A 24,169-nucleotide genomic window follows, 5' to 3' on the forward strand; every position below is an offset into this window, starting at 1 on the left:
TGTGGGAGGACTAGCACACAATAGAAAATTTCCAAGATCATGAAGTCTAGGACAATGTATGCGACAGTTTAGGAAAACATGTCCCTGACTGCCAAGAGCCAGCTGGGAAACAGACTTCCATGGGAGATGATGTGAATCCTGCGTCTTTAAGTAATGTGACAAAACTATTGTTTTATGAAACTCTTTCTCTATAACAAGAAGACATTAGTGATGAGGCCCAATGAATGAGCAGGAGGAAGGGCATGTGTTTTCATATAAAATTGAATGTTCTAGAGGAAAAGTTTTCCTTTGAGGAAGACACATCAGCAAAGGATGTAAATATTTAAAGAGGTTTTTTTCAGCTGTAACCTGCCAAAATATTCACTAAATATTTAGCCAGAAGTTTTTAATATCTTTCATTTCAAAAGGAATGCTCTTCAAGATGAAAGCAGCTGAAATTCTTTTTAAAAGTATATTATTTCTCCACTGAAAAATTGTAAGCAACTCTGCATACAAAAATGGCAGTCATATTTGTCCACTGCACCAAGAATTGAAACTCATCAAGTAGACATTAAAACTTAGTAAGTGATCAACACAAGCAGAGGAATACCGAAGTTAACTGTTAGCTCACCAGTACGAATGTATGTGGCCCTATCTACTTCACTGAAGAGCTCTCTAATGCTTGAGTGGTGCAGTGGGAAGCATCTTAAGAGTTCTTAAACAGAGCAGTAGCTAGGACAAATCATAAAAGCTTAATAAAAAGTCATTTCAGTCATGTATTAAAAAATGGCAGTTGAAACTTTCTGAAAGAGATGGAAGTGTCTCTTTAAAATCTTGCTACTGCAGGATTCCCTGGTCTCATGAAAAATGGGGAAAGGAAATACAGGTAGGAAGAAAAAAATCTCTTCTTTCTTTAGCAATGGATTATGTTACAAGACAAATTTTGGCAGCCTATTCATATTTCACCTGAATGGCTGAAGTTTTCACCTCTTATCCCAGAATAACTGTAAAAGGATTTCAAAGCTTCAGTACTTCTATCTGAGCTGTACCTACTCTTCTGTCTTTTGTCATACAATAAACTACCCAGTAAGCTTCTGTCCTTCTAGCTTTGGTGGTTATGAAGGTCACTGAAAAGATCTCTCTGGCTATTTTGCTGTCATCTGGAATCTAAGCATGTCAAATTTTCTAGGTGCTTGTAGCAATTGCTTGGCATGCATGCAGTAACTGAGCAAATCAAGTGTCTGTTTCCCCCTCCCAGAATATTATACGAGGGGCTTGCCAATACAGTAAGACTTAAAGGATTTTAGGATTACCTCTGTGCTGTACTGCATTCTTCTGGTGTTCACCTGTATAGGGGGTTTAGCTTCCACAAGCTGTGTCATACATTCTTTAAGGTCCTTTATTATATTTAAAACTTTGAAAAAGCTGTGATGCCAGAAAGCAGTAAACTCAGACTGGTTCTGACATGATGGCTGTTCGTTTGGCAGCCTGGTTGTTAACAGGCAGTGATGAACTACTATTGAAATGTAACGGTTTGATTATTCATTTCAAGAGGACTGAGGTGACCTTAGATCTTTTGGCATTTTGCAGATTACATACTAAATGGCTGATATGAGGAGGGGCTTTGATATCATCTAAAGGCAATGCCGATTGCTTAATGCACCGCTGTAGCTGAGCTGTATGTCAGTTCACAAAGCCAGTTTGCAAGAAGACTTCATTGCAAATTCATATACCTTTTGAGAACATATAGACGTATGAAAGATGTCTTCGAAGGAAAACTTAAAATAGGATTAAGAAGGTCTTATTTGGAAATATTTCACTGTATTATGGGTCCTGCACACTCCTCAATTCCACTCTCACAAGGATGACATTTTCTGGTCTGTATAATTTGCATGAACCAGGAATAACCCAGCCTGCAGTAAAGGCTAAGGGACAGGTAACTGCCAAGAGCCAAATGCTAATCTTTATCAGCAGTAGCACTCCCAGGGATATTAATGGCAAATGCATAGTGCAGTAGGGACAGAGCAAGACTGCTTTCTACAGAAACCTTCAGCTGCAGCCTGTGAAAATTTCACTAGCCCTGGAATTTTTCTTGAAACAAGGAGAGTGGGATGTAGCTTGTTGCATTTTCTTGTTAGACATACTGGTCTTCTCATGATGAAACTAAAGACATGAGGAAAACAAATCCAACTAACTTTTGTTTGTCTTAGTGAATTGATTGCATAAAGTCTGGCACAAGTAAGTGTTTACTGGAGGTTATTTTGCCCATTTTAAAATCCTCTTCCTAGATGCACCATGTTTCCAGTGCCTTTCAGAGGGGATTCCTTCCTGCCAACCTTTTTTATAATATTTACTCAGGGGAAGTAGTGTGTTTTCCACAGAGTGATCCAAATTCACTGCCTGCGTAAATCCATGGAAGTCAATGAAATTATGTTGCCAAAGAAAAAGGTCTCTTCACAAGGCTGAGAGAACATTTCCTACAACTAGGAGTGAGTGTGAGAAAGATCAGGATGTGACCACTAAAGATAGAGTCCACTTGACAGACCTGTCCATTTTTTTAATTCCTAAGTTTCTTTCTTAAAACCATCTACCATATTATTAATCATGTTGTCTTTCTACATCTCCATTTGCTCCTTATTAGTTAATATTAGTTATTCAGACAACCACCCCTTTCTAAACAGTGCTAACATCCCAGTTGTGCCTCCTTCCACAGAGGCACTGAGACACAAGCAAATAGAAGTAGGTCACTCAGCTGTCACAAACATGAGAAAATAACTCTGCCAGCATAGAAAATGAGTATGTTTGCATTTGGGTTTTATACTTTATTTTATTTTTGCATACAAAGCAACAAATTAAAAGAACAATTGGCAAGTAATGTGACCCACAAACTTCTTGATCTTCATTTAATATTTTAATGAGCTTTCTTAACTCTGAGAGAGAGAAAGCAAAGATGTGTTTTCCCTAGATCTTTAGAGAAAACACAGGGTAGTTCCACTGGAAAGTACCAGTCTAGGAATCGTTCCCTGGCGTCCACTTAAGAAGGCTTGCTTGCACTGACATCATGGAAGTTGTCTGGGGATGCAGTGATCTGAGGTCAGAGGGGCTGATTTTGGTAAGGAAGTGTTTTGGAATTCTGCTTTTGGAAAGACAACTAGAGCTGGCTAAGTATTAACATCTATTTTAAATGTGTTATCAGAAAAAATTAGAATTAAAGTGCTTGTTTTCATGCCATTGCCTTATCTCTTACTGATGGTTGTTTCAGATGATGTGCATGAACCTGTGAAAAGCTAGAATTTAAGTCAAGTGATTAGTCAAAGTTTACTAAACAGAAATTTTTTTCTAAATATATTATGAAGGCATGCCAGGAGAACATGCATTGTGTGGGTATGTGGATTGTATGGGCTCGCAGTTTTGCTACAGATCCATATTTCAGACACTGTAAAGCTTAAGGGTCCTCAAATTTGATTCAGCTCTTCATAGACTGTGTGATGAGGTGTCAGTCTAGGTTCCAGATTCACCAGAATGGAAGGAGAGAAAAATACCCTTTCTAAATGTGACTGTATATTAAGCTCTTACGTGTCCGAACCGCTGAGGTTAGAGTCTCTGCAGAGTGATGGGAGATGTGGGCTTGACACTCTCCAGGCATGGCTCTGAGGTGTTTTACATCTTGGAGTTCTCTGACCATTGACTAGAAACAATCACATATTCTGTGCTTCAAAGACATCCATGATGGGGTTTCTTGCCTTGGTTTGTCCAGGATGGAGAGGCTTTCCAAAGGTGGTGACCAATCTGAAACCTGAGGCAAGGAATAGTGTCTCATGATAATGCTGATCAATGAGCGAAGCTGTGGAGAGGGAGAGGAGGTGAGCTCTGGGAGTTATAGAGCTCTGCTGCAGAGACCAAGTGCACCTTGAGCTTTGTCATTTGAATCCCTTTTGTGCATTTGATATTCTGGTTTTCAGAAGGCCACACATGAAATCTGTGATAGAATAGTGAATCAAACCGCAGCATCCCAGCTTAAAATCCACTCAGCTACCCTCACTCCCCTGATTGGCACCTTTCTCTTCTTTCCACTATGCCTGAAGAAATTATTTTTTTCAAGAAAAACTTATTTTTAAAAGCTACCAAGGACAGTTGAGATGCATTTCCTTGTTTTTGTAAAATGTTAAAACTAGAAGCTTTAAGGGTTGTCTAAGAGATTTAGCTACACCATAGCTACGATAGCCATTAACTTCAGTGGCGAAGTCCTCTGCCACCCCATGTATTTTTTGAGGTATTTTTATGTAAGTGTATTTAAAGTTGCAAGGCCAAACTTTCTGAAACTGGGAAAAGTCAGAATCATAGTTCCTAAGTAATGTGAATTTTGTCTTTTTATATATGTACATTATGGTACGGTTTCAAAAAATATGATTAGTTTTTTCCCCATGTGACTCAGTACTTCTCATGATGAGGATGAGCAACCATTCTTATTGTTTAGATCAGTCGCATGTTTTATTTACTGGATAATATTCAAGTCTGAGTTGTTCTGTTTGGTTTTTTTTTCCTGTTGTGCCCATTGCTACAGTATTTTAGCATTTACAAAACCCTCTTATATTAATTTCCATTATGCTTGGATATGATGGGACTGATGGGGAAATAGGAACACAGGACGTAAGTAACCTCTAACTTTTGGGTGCTTATTGAGACATCCCCAATGGCTGTTTTTTTTTCAGAGCCCTTAGCAGTATAGAGTGCTTGATTTGTTCCCAGCTCCCTTTGAGTTCAGCTACAGCTGTGAGTACTTTGCGCTTCTGCACATCAGGCTCCTGGGGCCCTGGTCAAACAAGGAACACATATTAAGTGGCCACCTGGCTGAAATGACTTATCTTAGTGTGGTGGAGTACTTGGTGGTAGAAGCTGATACCCAGTCGAAGTCTGTATCCAATTGCCAGAGCTATGAGATCATCTTTTCTTTGCCAGCAAATCCTTCCTCATGTAGCATGTGAGTCTTCCTAGAAATGAAGTGGTAGTCTTAAAGTTTCTATTGTTATACAGCACTCATTCACTGCAGGACACATCTGCTGCTTTCTTTTAACCCAAATGAAGTAACTTGGAGTAGGGAGGGATAGTGTGTGGTCATGGCAGAGCTAGAAGAGAGTCGGCAGCTTTGAAGGAGGTAACCTGGTTAAGCATAGGAATCAGAGATATGCATCTTTTTTGGTAGGAGTTGCTGAGAGGAAGGGAGGAAAGATGTCTGAAACTCATATCTGCCTCCTTAATGTTGCTTTTCTTCCAGCATGTCTTTGTTAGAAATATATTACTTCTTCCTAATCTGTCTGCTTCCTGAGGGATGGAAACCCAAATGGGATGTGGAGCAGTCACCTCTGATATTGATACACAAGGAGGCCTGCTATGGCTCCTGCTGTCCTGCACCGTGTTTGCTCCAGCGTCCAGCAACACCCCTGGCATCTTTGCTTTGTGGCTACTGTTCTGCAGACTGTATGTTTTTTCCCCCATGCTCCTTGAAAAGCTTGAAGAGACACCCATTTGCAGTCTTTCCTAACTAGGAGCAATGAGAAAGCATCCATTTTTGGGGCAGGGTCATCAGTGCTTAGAGATGCAGGGCTCTGGAGACATTAACTAGACCTTTAATCATCTTCCCAGAAAGACAGAAAAGCAAAGGCCAGTGTATATCAGCTTTTGCAATTTGCTATTTTCTTGGCTATGTGTACAGCTGGTTCCTACCCCCAAATGCCTTAAGGAGAGATGGAAATATTTCACTGAGGACAGGGAAGCCTTCGAGTGGCACTGAGAAAATTCAAAATGACACCCAGTTGTTGAAGTCCAGAAATTTTCTCAGAGGAGGTGTTTTGCTTATTCGCTTTGTAGTAGTTTTAAGAAGATCTTCCTCTAGAAAGGATGGCTAGATACACAGACAGTCAGCTAGAGAATTGGTAAAGGGAGGAGAAGCAACTCTCTTTATATGAAAAGGATTATGGGTAAGAGAAGTCCTTATAAAATTTCTCATAACCACCTTGGCATGTTATCTATTTTCTTGTGGTTTAATTTTTTGAGATAAATGTAGGTCACAGAAAACATATGCAGATGGGCTGAGAAGGCTATTTTTGTTTAAGATGGCTTAAAAAGACTATTCCTAAGCTCCACGCTCAGTTACAGCTGTTGTAAGAAGTCAGATCTGCAGCTTTTGCTTCAGGTATTACCAATGTATCCCAAATATTCCTTCTTCTGCAAAGATGTCAGTAGTACAGAGTAAGTCTGATGCTTCCTGAGGAAGGACTGTATGTACTGAAGGGGTTGTGTTGGTCATCCACTTTATGAATATTCTCAGAAGTTTGAACTAATACTCGTTTAAGTGTCTACTTTCAAGCGACATTTGAATAAGCTTCTTTGAGTTTTCTGTCTTATTCTTAACCAGCAAGGGGCAGGCACTATGAGTCATCTCAGTATTCATTTTGTAGACTTTAGATATCAAAACAAAACAAACAGGCACAAAGGTAAAAATACTGACTGTGGTTCTGTGTCTTGAAATGTCTGGTTCCATGTATCTAATGCCACCCACACTGCTTACCTCTACAATAATACTCTCATGTTCCTTTGCTGTCTGTTCTTTGGATTTTTTTATTCCTGAGCCCCTACACCAATGACTAACCCACCTCTTTCTTTAGTGTTTGACTCTCCTGGAGTTTTGGCTCCTGTCTGGGAAAGCAATGATCAGTCACAATTATTTTAAGAGACAACGGTGGCCATGGAAACTGACTGAAAAGAAAACACTCAAAAGGTGGGAGAGCAGAGCCTGAAGAGCTCTTCAGGGAACCTCTTTATATTTGGGTTTACAACTGCCAGTCAATAGAAATCACAGTGAGGCAAGATCAGACTGAAAATGTTGTGTGTTGTTCTAACAATGAAACAATTAACCACAGTTACCATCGTTGATTGTCTCACTGATAACCTTAAAACAAACTCACATTTGCCACAGATCTGCTTTAACTAAAATAGCAATTAAATTGTGGGCAGACTAGAGATGACAATCATTGCTTTCAGCCACATCTGTGGTTCACCATTTAGTAGCCTCAGAGACTCCCTTGTTCAAAGGCAAGGTGACAGCGGCAAATCCAAGAAAGTATTTTGTTGGCTTTGCACTCAGGTAACCTCAAAGGTGCCAGACTTGTCCTGGAGACCAAAAGCTCTGCTTGTTTGCAGAAGGGGTAGATCATTAGGTATTAATAAAAGATTGCCCAGTCCAAGAGGGTCAGTTCCATGCTGGCCTAGAGGTAACCTCTTCTGCAGCAATTAATAAAAAATAATACTCTTTTCTGAGACTGTTACTAAGGTGTTTGAGCACAACGTAGACCTTTGGCTTATTCCTGTTTAGCAAATAAATTGTTTTCACATACATAGTCTGCGCAGTTACCTAGAAGCAAAAATTGTGTCTTACTACTTGTTCCTCCTGCAATCTATTCCTTCCACAAACAATATGTATTTATTGGAGATGATACTGTAATGGAGAATTTTGTCTCCAGAGAGTAGTTTAACAAGCACATACTGATTTCCCAATCACAGTCATGATGTTTGCACAGCTGCTTTTATAACCAGGTATTCCAATCACATTTATACGCAAAACCTTTCTAGTTTGTTTCTGCTTGTATTTTGATGTTCAAAATATCCAACTTCACAAGCAGTTTGACCTGTGGTGAAACCTGTAACTTCTAGATGCTGATTCAATTTAGAAGATGATGTGGTCTGATAGAATACTTTCTGTTTTCAGCTTAGTATGGCTGATAATACCAATGACTTATACATGGCTTTTTTGTATGGGTCACATAGTTTCATCTCCATCTTTCCATGCAAAATTGTACTTTATGAGAATGAAGGTAGGGTAGATGTATGGTGAAGACCTAACTAAAGCTCCTATCCTTTGTACTTTTGGGGAAATTGTTTCTCTCTCAGCTTCATTTGTCTTTCATTCCTTCCTCCACCCTTTCTTTTGTGTCTATTTGTTTTTCATGTTTAGATTGTTAGATGTTTAAATGCAGGTATTTGACTGTCACATCTGTTGTATGCTATATGCTACAGTGAGGCTTAGTCTTAACTGATGTGCTGGCTCCTACTGAATACAGTGAATGTTCACATTCAGTCAGCTGTAGAGTCTACAAAGGCTGAGTCTATAAATTCTGAGCAAGCTGACTCAGCAAATGTGTCTGATTCCCCAGAAACCTTGGGAGATGTTTGCCTTTTGATTATTTGCAAGATTTCTAACCTATTCTGTTATCTTCAGTACCCAAGGATGTGAATAGCTTGAATAATCAGAATAAAACTTATTTCTAGTCTGAACCAAGTCACAGGGAGATCTTACCCAACATGTTCCTTTGCGTAGGAGCTTGAATCCACTCCATTATTTTGTCAGCCAATATTTATGGTCTTCCAACCTCTTTCGCCATGGCAGCTGGCTAAAGTTTGAAAGCAATTACAAGTCTGGGCTGATGTTTGTCAGTTTGTAGGAGGGAGTAACTAAGTGCTAACATTCAAAAACAATTCATTCTCTCTGCCTGGAAGAGTCTGTTGGGAGAAGACCCTTTTCTCTGGTTAAATTGTTCATATAGTGTAATTGCCAGAACTAGTTTCGGTGCAGTCCTGAGATGGAAAGAACTTATTTTGCCCAACTTCTGTCTCATGTTTTCTTCTTCTAGAGTCTTTCACAGAGGATCCAGATCTTCCCCATAAATTTCTACCTAACCTTAGATAAACCCTTTTCTGGAATAGCAATCATAACATTGAATTCTGTCGTGTGTCCAAACAACATCTTTGCTCAAGATATCCCACAAGTGACCTTCATCCTCCCCACTAGGCAGACAGCAGAATACCTTGAATTTATAACTGGGTTTCAGGCTGTGGGAAAAAAAGAATACATTATCATCACCCCTTCATTTTAGGAGTCATCTGGGTAATGTGTTTGAGAGCCATACCTGGTTTTGGATGGCTAGACAGATAGAAAGTGTGTAAGAAACAATTCATAACTTTTATTCTACTAGCCTTTCCATTTCACTTTTTAAAGTCACCTTTTCTTTCTCCCAATATTTCTTCTCCATAAGCAGAACCTACTCTATGATTGAAAGGAGCTGCTACTGCTTCACTGTACAAAGCAACATTGATCAATTCATGCCAGAACTGCCTCATTTCAGTAGGCCTTGAGATTGAAACCCTCTCCTTTCCAAAGCACGTCCAACTCACGTACTATCAACAAAACATTTTTTTTGTCTCTTTCTCATAGCTACTTGTTCTTGAAATCAATATGAAATCAATAACACCAATTCTCTCTCCTACCCTAATTCCCTATGACATCCACTGCTCATTCTCACAAACATTGGAGTGACTTCTGGGCTGGAGATTGTCCTAAACTGGGGATCTGCATTCAGGATTCGATCCTGGTTCTGAGTTAATTTTCAGTGCCTCTTTCCTACAGTCTGTGATGATGGCAGTATGAGAGCTCGTAGGTACCACTGCCTGCCCTTGTGAGTCGGAAATTGTTCCTCTCTGACATCACTGCATCATAGCCCTGGGAAAGAAGCTAAGCATGATTGCAGGGCAGGAAAAAAGCACTGAAAGAAAAATTACATTGGTTTGAGGTTAAATCCGTGGTTGTAGTCCAAAGATGCCCTAGGACTGACTGTCCTTTATAGCAAGCCATTGAGGGAACACTCACGCAGAAATCTGGCAGACAGAGGAACCTTAAGATAGCCTGTGATAACCAGACCAAAAAATAAGGGAGTAAAGCTGATGGAAGCTGGCCTGGAAATATGCAATCTAAAAATAACATATGATTTCAGTAAGTTGCTGCTCCTGGCTGCATTCTTTAAATGCCTGTTTATTCAGCACTATATACAGTGTGTTCTATGCTCCACATGCTATACATAACTTATCCGGCAGCCTGAAATAGTCCTGCAAAAAAATAAGCCCCAAAAAGCACTCTACAGATGCAAAACTTCAGTCTATAGATTAAGGGCTTAGCACCAAACTGTTAGGCCAGCCCACCACACCTGGAAGTTGGTAAGCACTTTGTGGAGCTTCATGTTATCTCCTAGTGCTTCTCTCCTCCCCTGTTAAGTCATCCCTTTAGCTTCACATCTGGACCCCAGAGCACCTCTGGATGCCTGTTTGCATATCACTGAGAAACATTTTTCATAGCTTGAGAACTACTGCAGTAGACTTAAAGTGAGGAGCTGATATTTTACGGTGGAGCTGACAATAACTGACAATAATACACTTTTTTTGAGGTTTTTCTAGCCTAGGCAATTTTTTTGCTAATGGCTGATGAATGTTGTAGGGTCTGTATTGAGCATAAAGAGCTACAGCCCCAGAGCACTCACCAAGGACTGCAAGCAGGGCAATCCTTGTCTGCTTGTGAGCCCAAGAGTCTCTGTTTCTTCCTGCTCATACACAGCGGCTAATTCCCCCAGCAACCAGCGTGTGTTTCAGGTAGGGAACAGCATGGACAAGAGATGATGTCATGTTTTTCAATCCTTCACGGAGCTTTAAACAGCAGAAAGACTATATGAGTAATGAATTGTTAAAAATGGTTCATGTCAAGAGGTCGTTGCTGCCTCTGCAGGATGTGCCAGTGACTCAAAGAAAAGGCAAATGCCTTATTTCTCTGAGCGAGCAATGACTCATTAACATCTGCCTTTTTCTATTTATACGTGTGAATTCTCTCATTGACTTGAAGATTTTCCTTTCCATTCTCTTTTACAGTAAGACTCTTACCATTTTAGTTTATTTTAGTCCTTCTATAGGCAACTTTTTCCACTGCCCTCTTCCACTCCTTCCTTGGGAAGGAGTTGCTGCTGAAACTCCCTTTCACAAGGACCGTGGCTCTCTGAAGCCAGTTTGTCTGGAACCAGTGATGTTATGAGATCCTTCAGCACCAAAGTGCAAAGCATTTTACAGAAAGTTTTTCTTACAGTCTATGGAGTACGGGACTTCTGAGAGAGGTAGATCTGAAGTGACTGAGAGCTCCTACACAACCGCTCTCCTGTCCCATTTCCCATGATGTCTCTCTTTGGAAGGAGGTTTCCTCATCATTACACCCTTCTCCACACTGCCAGTCTGTCTAACCCAGCATGCTGCTGATTTTGTCAGTTTGGTCAGATCTATCTTTAGCTTCTACCTCTGCAGAAATCGGTTGGTTTTCGTGTTCATTGGAACATTCTGATTGAAATTACAGCCTGTGATTTTTGGTTTGTGTTCTTAGCTGCCAGCAGGGTGCTGGTGGATTTCTTTAATGACAGTCTTGGGTACATGCAGTTGTGCTGCGGCATTCTCTGCTTCCAAGAAATGCTGTGTGTAGGTGCTGGCAACGTCTCAGAGGTGAGGGTATGCTGACGAGGCAGTATCCATCCTCTTTCTGTGAACTGCTGTGGCCCAAAGTATGGTGGGCAGTTCTTAGAAACAGAGCAACTCAAAGTCTGGGAACTGGTGTGGGACATACTCTTTAGGGCAGCTTCAAAATAAGGTGGTTTACTTAGACTTGTTTAGTGCTATTGTTTGTCATGAAACAGGCAAAAAGATTTAAAGGATAAAACTGAAGTTTTAACTGTCATCTCTATGATGTATAAACGATCCCAGTCTTTGCATCCCTAGCACTTTCTGGACTCTAAGCTCTATGCAACTAAAATTTTCCAGACTCTCTTACAATCCTTCCCTCCTTCTTGTCTTGGTTGACTTTGGCCAGGACCTCTGCGCTCACAATTCGTTCAATTCAGACCCAAGTCTGAAGCTAGAGCTGTAAATGTTTTCTTAGAGATGCTTATCTTTGTGACCACGACAGGGAAATCATGACCTCCATTTCAATAATAAGAATCTGACTATTCATGTCTCTGGTTTTGGACGCCACAATATAGTAAAGGCTTGGATGGATGGTGGGCAGGGGATGATTATGGAGACTTGGAGGGCTCAAAAGTCTTACTAGGAGAAGAGCTTATTCACATGGTTGTTGTCTCCCAAGCCAGGGCATGTTCTTGGCTCTTCCCAGAACAGAGCTCTTACATGACAAAAGGAGAATGCCACAGGGCAGGAGACCTTGTCTGTGTCCTGCTGCTGAAGAGCTGCACATCAAATCAAAATAGATACAAGCATTGTACAAATGGGATGTGATTTTTTTTGCTTGCTCTGCTTTTTATACCACCATTATGTAGCAGTGATAACAGATAACATGAAAGACATTGACTATTAGGTGACACTGCTGCTGTGTCAGGGGAAGCTCCCAAACCACAGGCTGCAGGGCTGCCTTTTCATCTCTCTCTCCTTTCTGGATTTTCCCAGGGAGACTCTCCTAGAGGAGCAGATAGGAGACAGCTTCATTATCTGTGAATCAAAAGTCTCTGGTGATCTCACAGCAGATGCATAAAAGTGCAAATTTCAGCATTTTTCAAACCTCAGGTGACTTCAGATCTAACAAGTGTGCTTCTACCACCCGCAGTGGAGTAGGAAAAGAAAATTTTCCATGCAGTCCCACAGCCAAGGAGCTCTTGGCCCCTGCTCCTCATGCAGAAGACCCCTGTTTCGTGGGAATAATTGCATTATAGTATCACCCACGCTTGTCTTCTAAATAGAGCTTTTGCAATCTCTTTGGACTACCCTTATGTTGAGGGCCAGATACTCTGTTAAAAATTGATGTAATTTGCTGAATGTCAATAGCTTTGCACCCTCAGCTGTTGTAAGTTAGTGCAGCTCCATAAAAGTGAGTGGGTCTATATTCATTGACATCAGCTGGGTTTATGACGCAGAGTTTCTATTTCTGCAGCAGCCTGCTTTCATGTAGATGAGGGGACAGGCAGTTTCATGGGGTTTGCAGGGCAAACACAAAGGAGGCAAAAGGAGATGAGTTTTTAAAGGTCTTTGTGCAAAATAGCTTTTTCAGCTGATACTTTTTAAGAGAGCTTAATGAAGAGAGACCACAGGATGAGACCATTGTAGGCTGCAGGGCAGGACTAAGAGCTAAGGACTGTGTGGTGCAGAGTGTGCTACTGAGCACGGGACTGGTCTCATGAGAAGAGAGATGCCGCTTTACTGCACTGCCCTCTCCCTCTTGCTCGCTCTGCTTATGCTTTCATGCACATTGCAAGTCTCTACCATAAGGCAGACCACATTGTGTTTTTGTAAAGAGCAAGATAGTAACTGCCATGAAGTGCATAATTTTACACCAGTCTGGGAGGCAGGATCTGACCCATAATTTCCAGGGAAAAGGTATAACTTAAACTGTGGTTCACACTGCTGTGATGCATCCTTTCTTCTTACATAATGTTCTAGGCAAATTTTAAAATGATTTTAGAGATGTCACTCAGTGGTTCAACACACTTTCAGAAGCAGTTGCATCCACAAGAGAGAAATGAGGGTAGGGCACTGCGAAGTCATGTGATCTAAAAGGCATATTTTCCAAACGTCTCTTGATGCAATGCTGTGACTGGCTGTTGTTCAGTGAGACTTTAGCCCAGCTATGGTATTTAGTTGTATCTGCACAGCAGCATTAAGGCCTATGGGGAATGAATCCAGGAGCACCAGCTGGCTGCAGGGTGGAGATCTCCAGGAAATGCCTCCAGTTATCCCAGCAACACGCGAATGGGAATGCATAAGTGGCTTGTCAGGGTAACTGTTTTTACCAAAGTTTAATTAACCTTGGTGCTGCTCACCTATGTTAACCACATAATGAAGATATGTCTGTACAGATGAGAGTATTTTCATATTCCTGACTCAAAAAATCTTCTGAAAGAGCCTTAAAGGTCACATGGTGATCTAGAAGCTTCTTCATGGTCTTTGCAGCCTTTGCCTGTCACCACCGTCTGGCAGGCTGATGTTCAACTATGCCAAGCTTGGCCTTGGATGAGGTGTCCATATCAAAACATTTCTGTTGAATATGGCTAACTTCCCATGCGATATACCTTGCACTGCTGTCCTATGCCACTTTCATAAACTTTGTTGCCTGGAAATTTTGATCAGCAGTAACTTTCATTTTTTATCATAAATGAAAGCTTGCGAGCATCCTTGCCATTCAGCATAGAATCTCAGCCATTGACCATTCTCGATATTTCACTCTGCTTACTTCTTGTCAGAATGATTACAAACCATTTGCAAAACTGTTGGAAATGCCTGAGAATGTTGTGTCTGCAGGTTACAGGTTTTTTTTTTTTGCAAGTCTCTTAACACTCCTCATTTGCATCTAATGATATATCCACAAGATGCTGCCTCTACAGCTGAAGTTTTGCAATGACCCATGGGTGGTTGGTTCTGCTGTGCTTTGGACCACTTGAGCCACCCCTTACAGCTGGCTCTGTGTTAAGGTGGATCAGGAAGGATTTGAAGGGTCTGTTTTGGTGACCAGCTGCTGGAGCCAGCTGTGAGGAGCAGATAGCAGCACTCCAGCTGTTTTCAGTCATGTGGGGCCATCCTTTCTGAGCTAGTTTTTGGTGGATATATGCCAAAATCTCTCCCTAAAGGCCACCAGTGGCATTGGCACCATTCACCAACAGATGAGTTGCAGAACAGAGCACTCACAGCTTGAATTCGCTTTGCCTTAGTTCTCCCAGATGGCTAAAACACAGAGTTGAAGCAGGACTGAGACATATCAAACAACTGCCACTGCTGCACATGTTTTTTCGGGTAAAGAGCAAGTTCCTGTCTCCTTACCCAGAAGTCCCAATGGTGATAGTGTCTGTCTTGCTTTTTTCATCCTCCTCTACCTCACATGTGAAGCGAGGATCTTCCCACTGCGATTCAGTTATCTCGGGGGTTGGAAGACAGAATATGCTTTTTGAAACCTTTGATAGCACCCACAATTTGAAGCAATGAGCAAACAGGTTACCTTATACAGCCAGGAATTCATAGAAGTTTAAATGGGATAGAAATATCATACTAGACTTAAACAACATCCCGGAATTCTGGTGATGTTCTGGAGCTTCATTTCTGTAAACTCAAATAAATGTTTGGTATTAGTGATACAGGGAGGTCAAAACCTCAGCTCATGACACTCTGCAGGCATCAGTTGCAGCCATGTGAAGCACTCTTTTTGTTCCGGAGTGTGGTTATAATTTACTTGAACGCTCACAAAAAGAGATACACCTGCTTTTCCTGGACTCCTCTCAGTGACTCAGCGCATATGTGAAAATATATCTTCCATCTGCTGACTTCTGGTTGAAGTTTGTTTCTGTTCTTTAAGGTCTCCATTTCAAACTCACAAAACCAGAAAAAGATCTGCTTCATAACAAAATTTTCAGTAAGTGGTTCTGAGGAAGGAAAGTTAAAGAAATCACTTTGTTATTCCCAGCAAGGAATGCTGGATGTAGCCACTAAAGCCCTGGGCTCACACTGGTACGCACTGCTGTGTTGAACTCAAGATATACTTAAACTTCCAAAGTGAATAAATTTATCTGCTGCTCTGAATTACTTGTTTTGCTTTAGGAAATATGACAGCATTATCCAAAAATGTTCTCTTCCAAGCTGATTACAGAGATGAGTTGCTGAAAGGTATCAAACATTCGCAGCTCCAAAGGGAGAGAGAAGTTTATGCATGGTAAGAAAGTGTAAATGCTTCAGGTGTTGCACACTTCTGACAGAGAAGGAAGGCATTTATGATGTATAAACAATTAAACAAGGAGATTGTACAGGAAGGATGTGATGGACCAAGTCTTTGCCTGGTGTAAAGCAGTGTTGGTTTACTCGACTTCCTTAGTGCAAGCTGATTCATGATGGCTGAGGGTCTGGTTCAAGGGCAATCGGTGAACAGACTGTAGCAGGTACAGGGATTCGGTCTAGAAAAACAAGGTCTGTGTTTATACAAATCTTTTGCAAATATTTTCAAGCATTTGTGAGGAGACAAAATGATGCTGGAAAACTCAAGATCTTTTTTTTATTTTTAATTTTTTATTTACTTTTTTAATTCTTGGATTTTCCATGTGTCCAAATAGGCTGATTGATTCTCAAAGGTAACTTAAACTGTTCTAACTGTAGCAGTGGGAAGAACCTGGGATGTCAGAGATACCCACAAGAGAACTATAAGGGCATCATCAATCAAGTGAGGCAGCTAATGGCAAATTAAAATGGAAAAAGCATCAAATGAATTTAAAAGTTGTTGGCTCTGATTTTAAGAATATTTTGTACTAGATAGCTTCCCCGGTAAATGTCCAAATGTACTTGGATCTGAAGTGTTCCTAGATACTAGCCAAGCTGCCACAATTTTTTTTTTAGTTTCCGTGATCCATCTCCTTTGCAGCTAATCTAGCATGTACTACTTACTTTATTGACAGCTCCATCACCTTTGGACCGCAAGTCTGTGCTTAGCATGTGTGCACATTTTTAACTTTCAGCAAAAGCACCAAGACTTGATATAATGCAGGAGGAGACACTTTTAATAAGATGCTTAATTGAGGTCTGTCCCTGTCAAGGCAACATGAAAACAGATGCTAAGATTCTTCTGTTCTTTTCTAAAATCCTGAATCATGTCATATTAACCAGGAAACTTCTTTTCTTTCAGTGAAAAAAACCCAAAGTTTATTAAAAGACAACTTGTTTATCTAATTGACAAGGAAAATAGAGCTAGAACCAAGTCATAAAACTTGGTGGAATCTTTCAAATATGAACGAAATGTACAAAATAGGGGGTTATCTATTCACTAATCTAAACCAGGCTGGTACCTACAGCTTCCGCTCTGTGTGGTAATCTAGTCCAAGGTTAAAGGTAGCCAAGCTTAGTGTAGCTCACCACAGATATTTTTTTTTTAAAACTTGGCTAGTCTCCAAATGTCATGTGTAGACAAATCAAGATCTGATAGCCAAGACCACGCCGACTGCTTAATACCAATCTTATTAAACTTATCTGTCCATCTCGCATATCTGTCACCCTGTCCCTCGTGTGAAAAACATTATATAAACTTCATTTTGTTAAATGGTGTTGCTGGAATTCAGGCTATGAAATGTTGCAAGTCACGTTGTGTTTGCGCATGATTCAAATGTCCAGGGGATCTGAAAAATTCATTTAGCTCTTCTCTGTTTGGAAGGTTTTAAAACTCAGTTGGCATTTCTTTTTGGAAGGTTTTTAAGTCACAGTAAACTAAGCATAGCCTGAGAGACATCTCTCCCCTGACTCTCCTCTTTCACTTCTTGCTCAGTCTGCCCATCTAACTGATAAAGGTGTTCACCTCTTCTGAGGTCAAGAGAGATGCTAGACAGGGGTCCTGGGGCTGGTCTGAAACTTGCAGTAGGACTCTCTGTGCAGTAAGTGTAAATCAAATGATTACACTGATAATGTGGCCTTCTGCCCAGGAGTAACTTTTCAAATCTCTGTATTTAAATCTAGCCATTTTCTAGCAAAATATCACTGAAAAGTCAAGGGGTCTGTGAGCAAATTCATTCATCGCTAGAGTGAAATAGGAACTCAAGGTACAGTTCCCTGGTCTCTGGATTTGGCAAATGAAAATCCAGATTCTCCTCCATTGCTCACAGCTAATGTTGTAGGCTCAGCTTAACTTTTACAGGTCTGCTCTCTCCACAGTCTGGCAAGGCACAGGACTGGCAAAGACTGATTGGTCTTTGAGCCTGTATAAACCACAAAATATCTCCCAAAGCTACGAAACATAAATCACATAGTTAAAGACTGATAGTCATGCCCAGACCATGGCATAGGAGAGAGAGCAAGGGAGTAAGGACAAGGGCCCTAATGCTTCAGGGAATTTGTCAGATAAAAGCTCTACGTAGCCCCAAGGCTTGGCTTTGTCCCATGTCACTGAAGAAAGCAAAACAACCTCAGTCTAACAGAAGAACCAAAGTGTGAGGTTCATACTGCATAAACCTGATGGACACAAACAGATCTCACCCCCTTGGAAGTATACAACTATTCAACTAGGTAGATCAGAGCATTGGGCTATGGTTAATGGGATGAAATTTAATAAGTTGAAATGCCATATTCTTCACCTAGGACAGAGTACTGCTGGGCGCAGGTATAAATTGGAAGAGAAGTGGCTGGAGAGCAGCCCTGCAGAAAGGGATCTGGGGGTGCTGGTCGACAGCAGGCTCAGTATGAGCCAGCAGTGTGCCCAGGCAGCCAAGAGAGCAAACCACATCCTGGGATGCATTAAATACAGCATAACCAGACAGTCAAAAGAGGTGATTATCCCTCTGTATTCAGCGTTGGTGCAGCCTCACCTTGAATACTGTGTGCTGTTCTGGGCCCCATAGTTTAAGAAGGATGTGAAGGTCCTTGAATGCATCCAGAGGAGGGCAACAAAGCTGGTGAAAGGGCTGGAAGGCATGTCCTATGAGGAGCAGCTGAGGACTTTGGGCTTGTCTAGTTTGGAGAAAAGGAGGCTGAGGGGCAACCTCATGGTTCTCTACAGCTTCCTGAGGAGGGAAAGTGGAGAGGGAGGTGCTGACCTCTTCTCCCTGGTATCCAGTGATAGGACACAGGGGAATGGTTCACAGCTGTGCCAGGAGAGGTTTAGACTGGACATTAGGAAGCATTTCGTTGCCGAGAGGGTGGTCAAACACTGGAACAGGCTTCCTAGAGAGGTGGTTGATGCCCCAAGCCTGTGAGTGTTTAAGAGGCATTTGGACAATGCCCTTAACAACATGCTTTAATTTTTGGTCATCCCTGAATTGGTCAGGTAGTGGGACTAGATGATCATTGTAGGTCCCTTTCAGCTGAAATAGTCTATTCTATTCTATATTGAGCTCATGTAGAAGTTGAGGCAGCATCAAAGTTCAGATCTGGACCTGAAATCCCACTCAGTCTTCAGTATACTTTTAAATCCCTGTAGCACTTGGTGCTTTAGGGCTGTATTTAAGTAGCACTTAGAGAAAAATGGACCAGACACCAGATTCTGGTCCTTACAAGTCATGTGGCACAGCATTCCTCACCACCACGACAGCCCATCCTTTAGCTGCCACGTAAGTCTCTCCTTCAGTACAGTGGCTTCGATTCACACTACTGGCACTGTAGAAAATGCATTCAAACCTCATTGCAATAATTTGTTTTCCTGCATTCAGTTTTGTTTCACCGGTTTTATTGGTGCCAAGCAGAACCAGCCCTTTGAACACTTTATTTAAAAACCTTTTTATTGTGACTGTTGGGTGTCCCCTCCAGAGCTGACCACCGAACAGCATATGGCCAGGCTTGGCAAAATGCTCTGAGAAACTGCTCTTCCCTTTCCCCACTCCCGACACTGCCTTTTGTGGTTCGCTATTTAGAGATCTGGGTAGAAGAACAGATGGAATAAATCATCTGGTGGTAGCCAAGTGACTGAACCACTTCTGGGAAATGCTACATCTCGCTTTTTGTTGGATTCTGTGAGATGCTCAGAAGCCACTCTTGTGTCAGGAGTGTCAGGAACAATTTGCTTTGCAAAGAGCTGTAAATCTCCGAGTCTGTTCTGCTTCCGGGAAGGGTCCCCAGCAGAGAGGCCTGGAGCCTGCTCACGGGGAATTTCCATCCAGCCCAGGGCTCTCCTCTAAACCAGCATCCGTGTTGTTAGAGCATGTAGGAATGAGGCCAAAACCACCATCTATATATCACCTCTGCGGATGTGGCATATAAGCAGGGGAAAAGGGGGAGGCACGCATAAATTGTACAAGTACCATTTTGTTTTCCCTTCTTTCTTCTCTTCCACCCTCCTCGCCTCTCATCCTTCCAACCCCCTGCTTTTTTTTCAGTAGCTGATGGGGGTGGTAAAATTCCAGGGGGCCAAGACAAACTGCTAAACGTTGTGATTTCTAATGGTTCCTCTTGAAAATTGCTGACAGATGCTGGTCCTGAGATCAGAACAGCAGAGGCTGCCAGCGTGAGGCTCAGGGCCAGCCATTGATTCCCTTTTTTAATAGTGAAATCTAAATCTATGGTAACTCTCCAGGTGGAGACTATGTGCCACTTTTCTCAAAGTTTCTCCTTGTCCCCTCATCTTCCCTCTTTATTCCTATTCCCTTCTCCAGTTCCCCAGACTGTGAGTTTTATTCTCTATTTCATAATTTTAATTCATAACTTTTCTGTGTGTCTCCCCCACTCCACCCCTTTCTTCCTTCCCTGTTTCTTTTTGTTGTTTAGCTACTGAACTCTGTGGATGTTTGCCCAGCTACAACTTAGAAAAAGAAAAGTGCAGGAATTTGACTGATGCAGCAAGTTTCTCTTCTTTTTGGAACCTCTAATTCACAAGACAGCCTGTTTGTGTCTCAAAATAATAGATGGATAGAGCCAATGAGGGAGATGGGATGGGGGCTCGTTCGGTATTGAGGTCAGTCAGGGTCTTGCAGAAGGAGACGGAGGTAAGCTGCCAGCTTAGGGAAGGAATGCGTTTTGATTCCAGCCAGACATGTAGCTGTATTTGTGCACACTGTAGCTGAACTATTGTTGCATCCATAATGCGCCCCAGCACCTGGCATAGCAGTCTGGGCTTTTTCCTCACTTAATACCAGCTCCTTGTGACAGAATATCCCTAACTGGAAGTTTTGCAAAGGAAGGGATTAGCCACGGTTTCAGTTTTGCTGGTAGAGCTTGGAAAAGCACTGACACAGTCTCAAACATTGTCATGAGTTTAAGAAACAATAGCAGGGCCTGGGATGTGGAGGAGGGGTGGTATTTGTCCCTAGAAAGGTTCAGGAAATTTGAATGGAATTGGAAACTGCTGTTCTCCAAGGCACAAATTTCTGCCAGCGTGCGGGGTTAGGTCTTCAATTTACCTTTCTTTTGCTGTGCTTGCTGTGAATGTGGAAGCACTAGAGGTGCAGGGATGAGTACCTGGGAACTGGGTCTGATGACCTTAGTTTCAAGTAAATACACGTGCACAGTTAGGTGACCAAATCTGCTTTCTTTGGTTATTTCTTTGTAAGTGTGCTACAGCCCCAAGTTGTGGTATAGGATATCCATGGTAGGCATGGGGGAAACATCCTCACTGGGAAGATAGTGCAGCACTGAGCAGGTTACCAGAGAGGCTGTGCCATTGCTATCCCCAGGGGGTCTCAGCCTTGGCTGCCTTGATCTAGTACTGGCAATAGTCCAATAGCTGAATGGGAGATTGGACTAGAAACCTCCAGAAATCCTTTCCAGCCACCACTTCTGTGATTCTGTGATGTTCAGATGCCAGTTGGCAAGAGCAGGATGTAAACACAAGTAGGCAGAGCTCTTTCCCTGAGAATATTCACTAGTGAGATACCCAACTGAGGCATATTCCTGTTCCAACAATCTGATCATAAAAATAGTGATGCCTACTCCTTACATTTTATTTTCAACAGAAGTGTCAATAGACCTCAAGATAGCATCACAGAGTTGCTTTGGGCCAGAAAGTATGACCCATTCAGGGTTGTGCTGCTTAACCAAGCCTTCCTTTCTCCAGTGTAGCAATTCATGCATGGAAAGCCATTTTATCTTCTTTCCTGCCTTTAAGGGACTCCAGTGTATCCCCTCATGCTTATCCAACAAGCAAATGTTGGAGGCTGAGATCTGCCAGAGATGTGAATCCCCAGCTTCCTGGCTGGCAGCATTAATGGTCATGCTTGCAGAGTGTTTTGCTGTCTTATTAGCAGCTGTCAACACCACTAAGGGAATGCCTGTCACTCTGACCAGCAGCCACGGGGAGATTAATGTGTGTGATCCTAGAGGAATTGCTGCTTCTGGCTGCTGATGTGCCACAATTAGCACCTTCATCTCTAAGCTGGTACTTGCTTCCTTATTAATAAAATGATTGTTGAGGATTTCCTTCCAGAGAGTTGGGAGAGTGCCATGTCAGAGAGGCAGTGATGATGGATCAGCTCAACAGAGGCAGAGCTTGGGAGCCATGCAGATATTGCATTGCTCATGTCACCACCTCATTACAGTTGTTGGTTTTAATGGCACCATAAACATGTGGCTGCACCGTTTTCCTCCCACTGCAGACAGTGTAACAAGGGAGCTATCAGCACCTCCGAGGAGGCACTCAACATGATGCAGGAGTTCAGTGCCTATACACTAGATACCATAAAAGCAGCCCAGGAGAAGTTTGAGCACAGGCATCCATAGGATAGACTATGCATCCTCTCCCAAGGCTGGAGGATTATAACAAAGTTTCAAAAGAAACCTCATCTCCAAAATGGGGACGTACAGCACTAATGTCCTTTTGTCTCACGGTTCCAAAGCATAAGAGGTAGCCACTCTGTATGGTGTCTCCTGTTGTTGGAGGGCACTGTGAAGTGCGGAAATACATCATCTTCACAGTTGCATCTACACCACTACTAGTGTAGAAGGGAAGTTCTTCTGCCTCTTTAACAGGGGAAGTCTGAAAGGTGAAGCAGGTACATATGGGCATCCCCATAACTGGTTAAACAAACAAATTCAAGAAACTGACTCACTGACCTGCATTCATTTTCACTGAAGTCTTCAAACACTAGACAGCAGGGCAGAACCTGCTCAAAGCTGCAGCTACTTCTGAAACGTGAGCTATCTCCAGTGCAACGTAGTCCTCTCTCAGCTTAATGGGGACCATGTTCATTCTGTCACATAATGCAAAAAAGCAGGAACCAACAGTCTATGCTCTAGGTGAGTGTTGTCTGTTCTTCAGTGCTCTGCTTGCCTGCAGCAGGTATGGGTATGGTGCTGTTCTCTGTCTTCTGTAGAAGATATAACTGAGATCACAGTGCACTGTGGCAATCACAGATATTTCATTCAAAACCAGAAGGAATTACATTGCTTCAACCCACAGGCTCCTAACCACAGATGGGCAGTTAATACCCAATTCAGAAACATGATTTGAGTCTTCCAACTCTTAAAATCCAAGTGCTACTCAAAGAGTGAAAGCACTAGCCATGCTTGTGAGAACTGATGAAAAAATATCAGTCAAGGCATTTAACTCAGTAAGGAACAGCAGTGAAATAGCACATATATACGAAGAAACTCATTACACTGATATTTTTGGCAAAATACAGGGCATATCTAATTGTGTTTTTCATTGCTGAGTTCACTGCCTGATCATAGCGAATAAATAACGTTAGAGGAAGTAAAGTATATATATCTGGGTATATATTTCTATAAATGTCTCTGTTATAGTTGCTGTTTATTATTCATAGTGTAATAACACCTAATCCCATCAGAAATTGCAGCTCTGTTGTTTTAGGCACTGTACCCACCCAAAGTGTCTAATACAGCCCTTGTCTTGACATGCAGCCCTAAAGAAGACAGCCTTAAGACTTGAGGTGTGCTTGGAATGGGAGAGTGAATATCATCCATTTGCCTTAGATATTAGGGCAGCGATCTAACTGCTGGGAATGCTCCTTGTGAGGGCACCAAACTGACTGCACGTTCTGCAGAGAGCTGTTCGTATCTGGCTGCGGGATGTAGGGTATGAATGGGCACAGCTGCCAGAAAGCACTACAATTCTTACAGTGACCATAGATGACACAAGTTTCAGATCCTCCTCTAAGCTCGAATTCTCCATTCATGAACAGAGAAATGAAAATATAAAGAGAAAATCTAACACTGAAAAGCAAGTGCTTTCGTGTCACAAAGGTGTAGTAAATATGAAGTCAGTGGGGTTTTTTACATCCCTACTTATCTGGTACTTTGCCAAGAACTGTGCAGACTTTACAGTGTCCACCTAAGGAGCTCATAGAGGAGGAGGAGGAAGATAATGGTGTCTTTTCTTTGAAGTGTGTTTTTTTTCTGCCTGGAGGTGCTCCCATGCAGAACCAAGCTGTGCTGGGAGAGAGATGGGGAACAAATAGAGGTCCAGAATACATAAATAACCATGACAGGGCCTCTACAGAGCCAAATTACTTTGCACATGGGAAGAACTAAGTGGGGTGAAAAAAAAGCTATAGGTTAAAACCCAGGAGACTGACTGCGCTAGAAAATGACTCATTATTAACAATACTTGTCAAAAATAAGTCCCTTCCCCCTCACACAGGTTTGAAAACACATTGGCTACTAAAGTGGATAGAGCCAAAATGTTTTCAGTACCTATTACAGAAAATGTATGAGACCCCTGAGCAAGAGATTTCTGTAAAAGAAGGTAGGAAAGGTTTGGCTTTTTCAAGTAATTATCCAGGCAGAGGGTACCAAGCAGGAGCTCCTTGCTGGCATCTGTTGTCAAACACACATCAGAGCCACCGATGACTTCAGAGCTCAAATTCCTGTCGTGCACCAAACCAGGACCCGCACAGAGATCCCTCATCGTTTGAGTGAGAAATGAGGT

This window comes from Nyctibius grandis, chromosome 16 (genome assembly GCF_013368605.1).
Source record: "Nyctibius grandis isolate bNycGra1 chromosome 16, bNycGra1.pri, whole genome shotgun sequence".
NCBI classification, from domain to species: domain Eukaryota; kingdom Metazoa; phylum Chordata; class Aves; order Nyctibiiformes; family Nyctibiidae; genus Nyctibius; species Nyctibius grandis.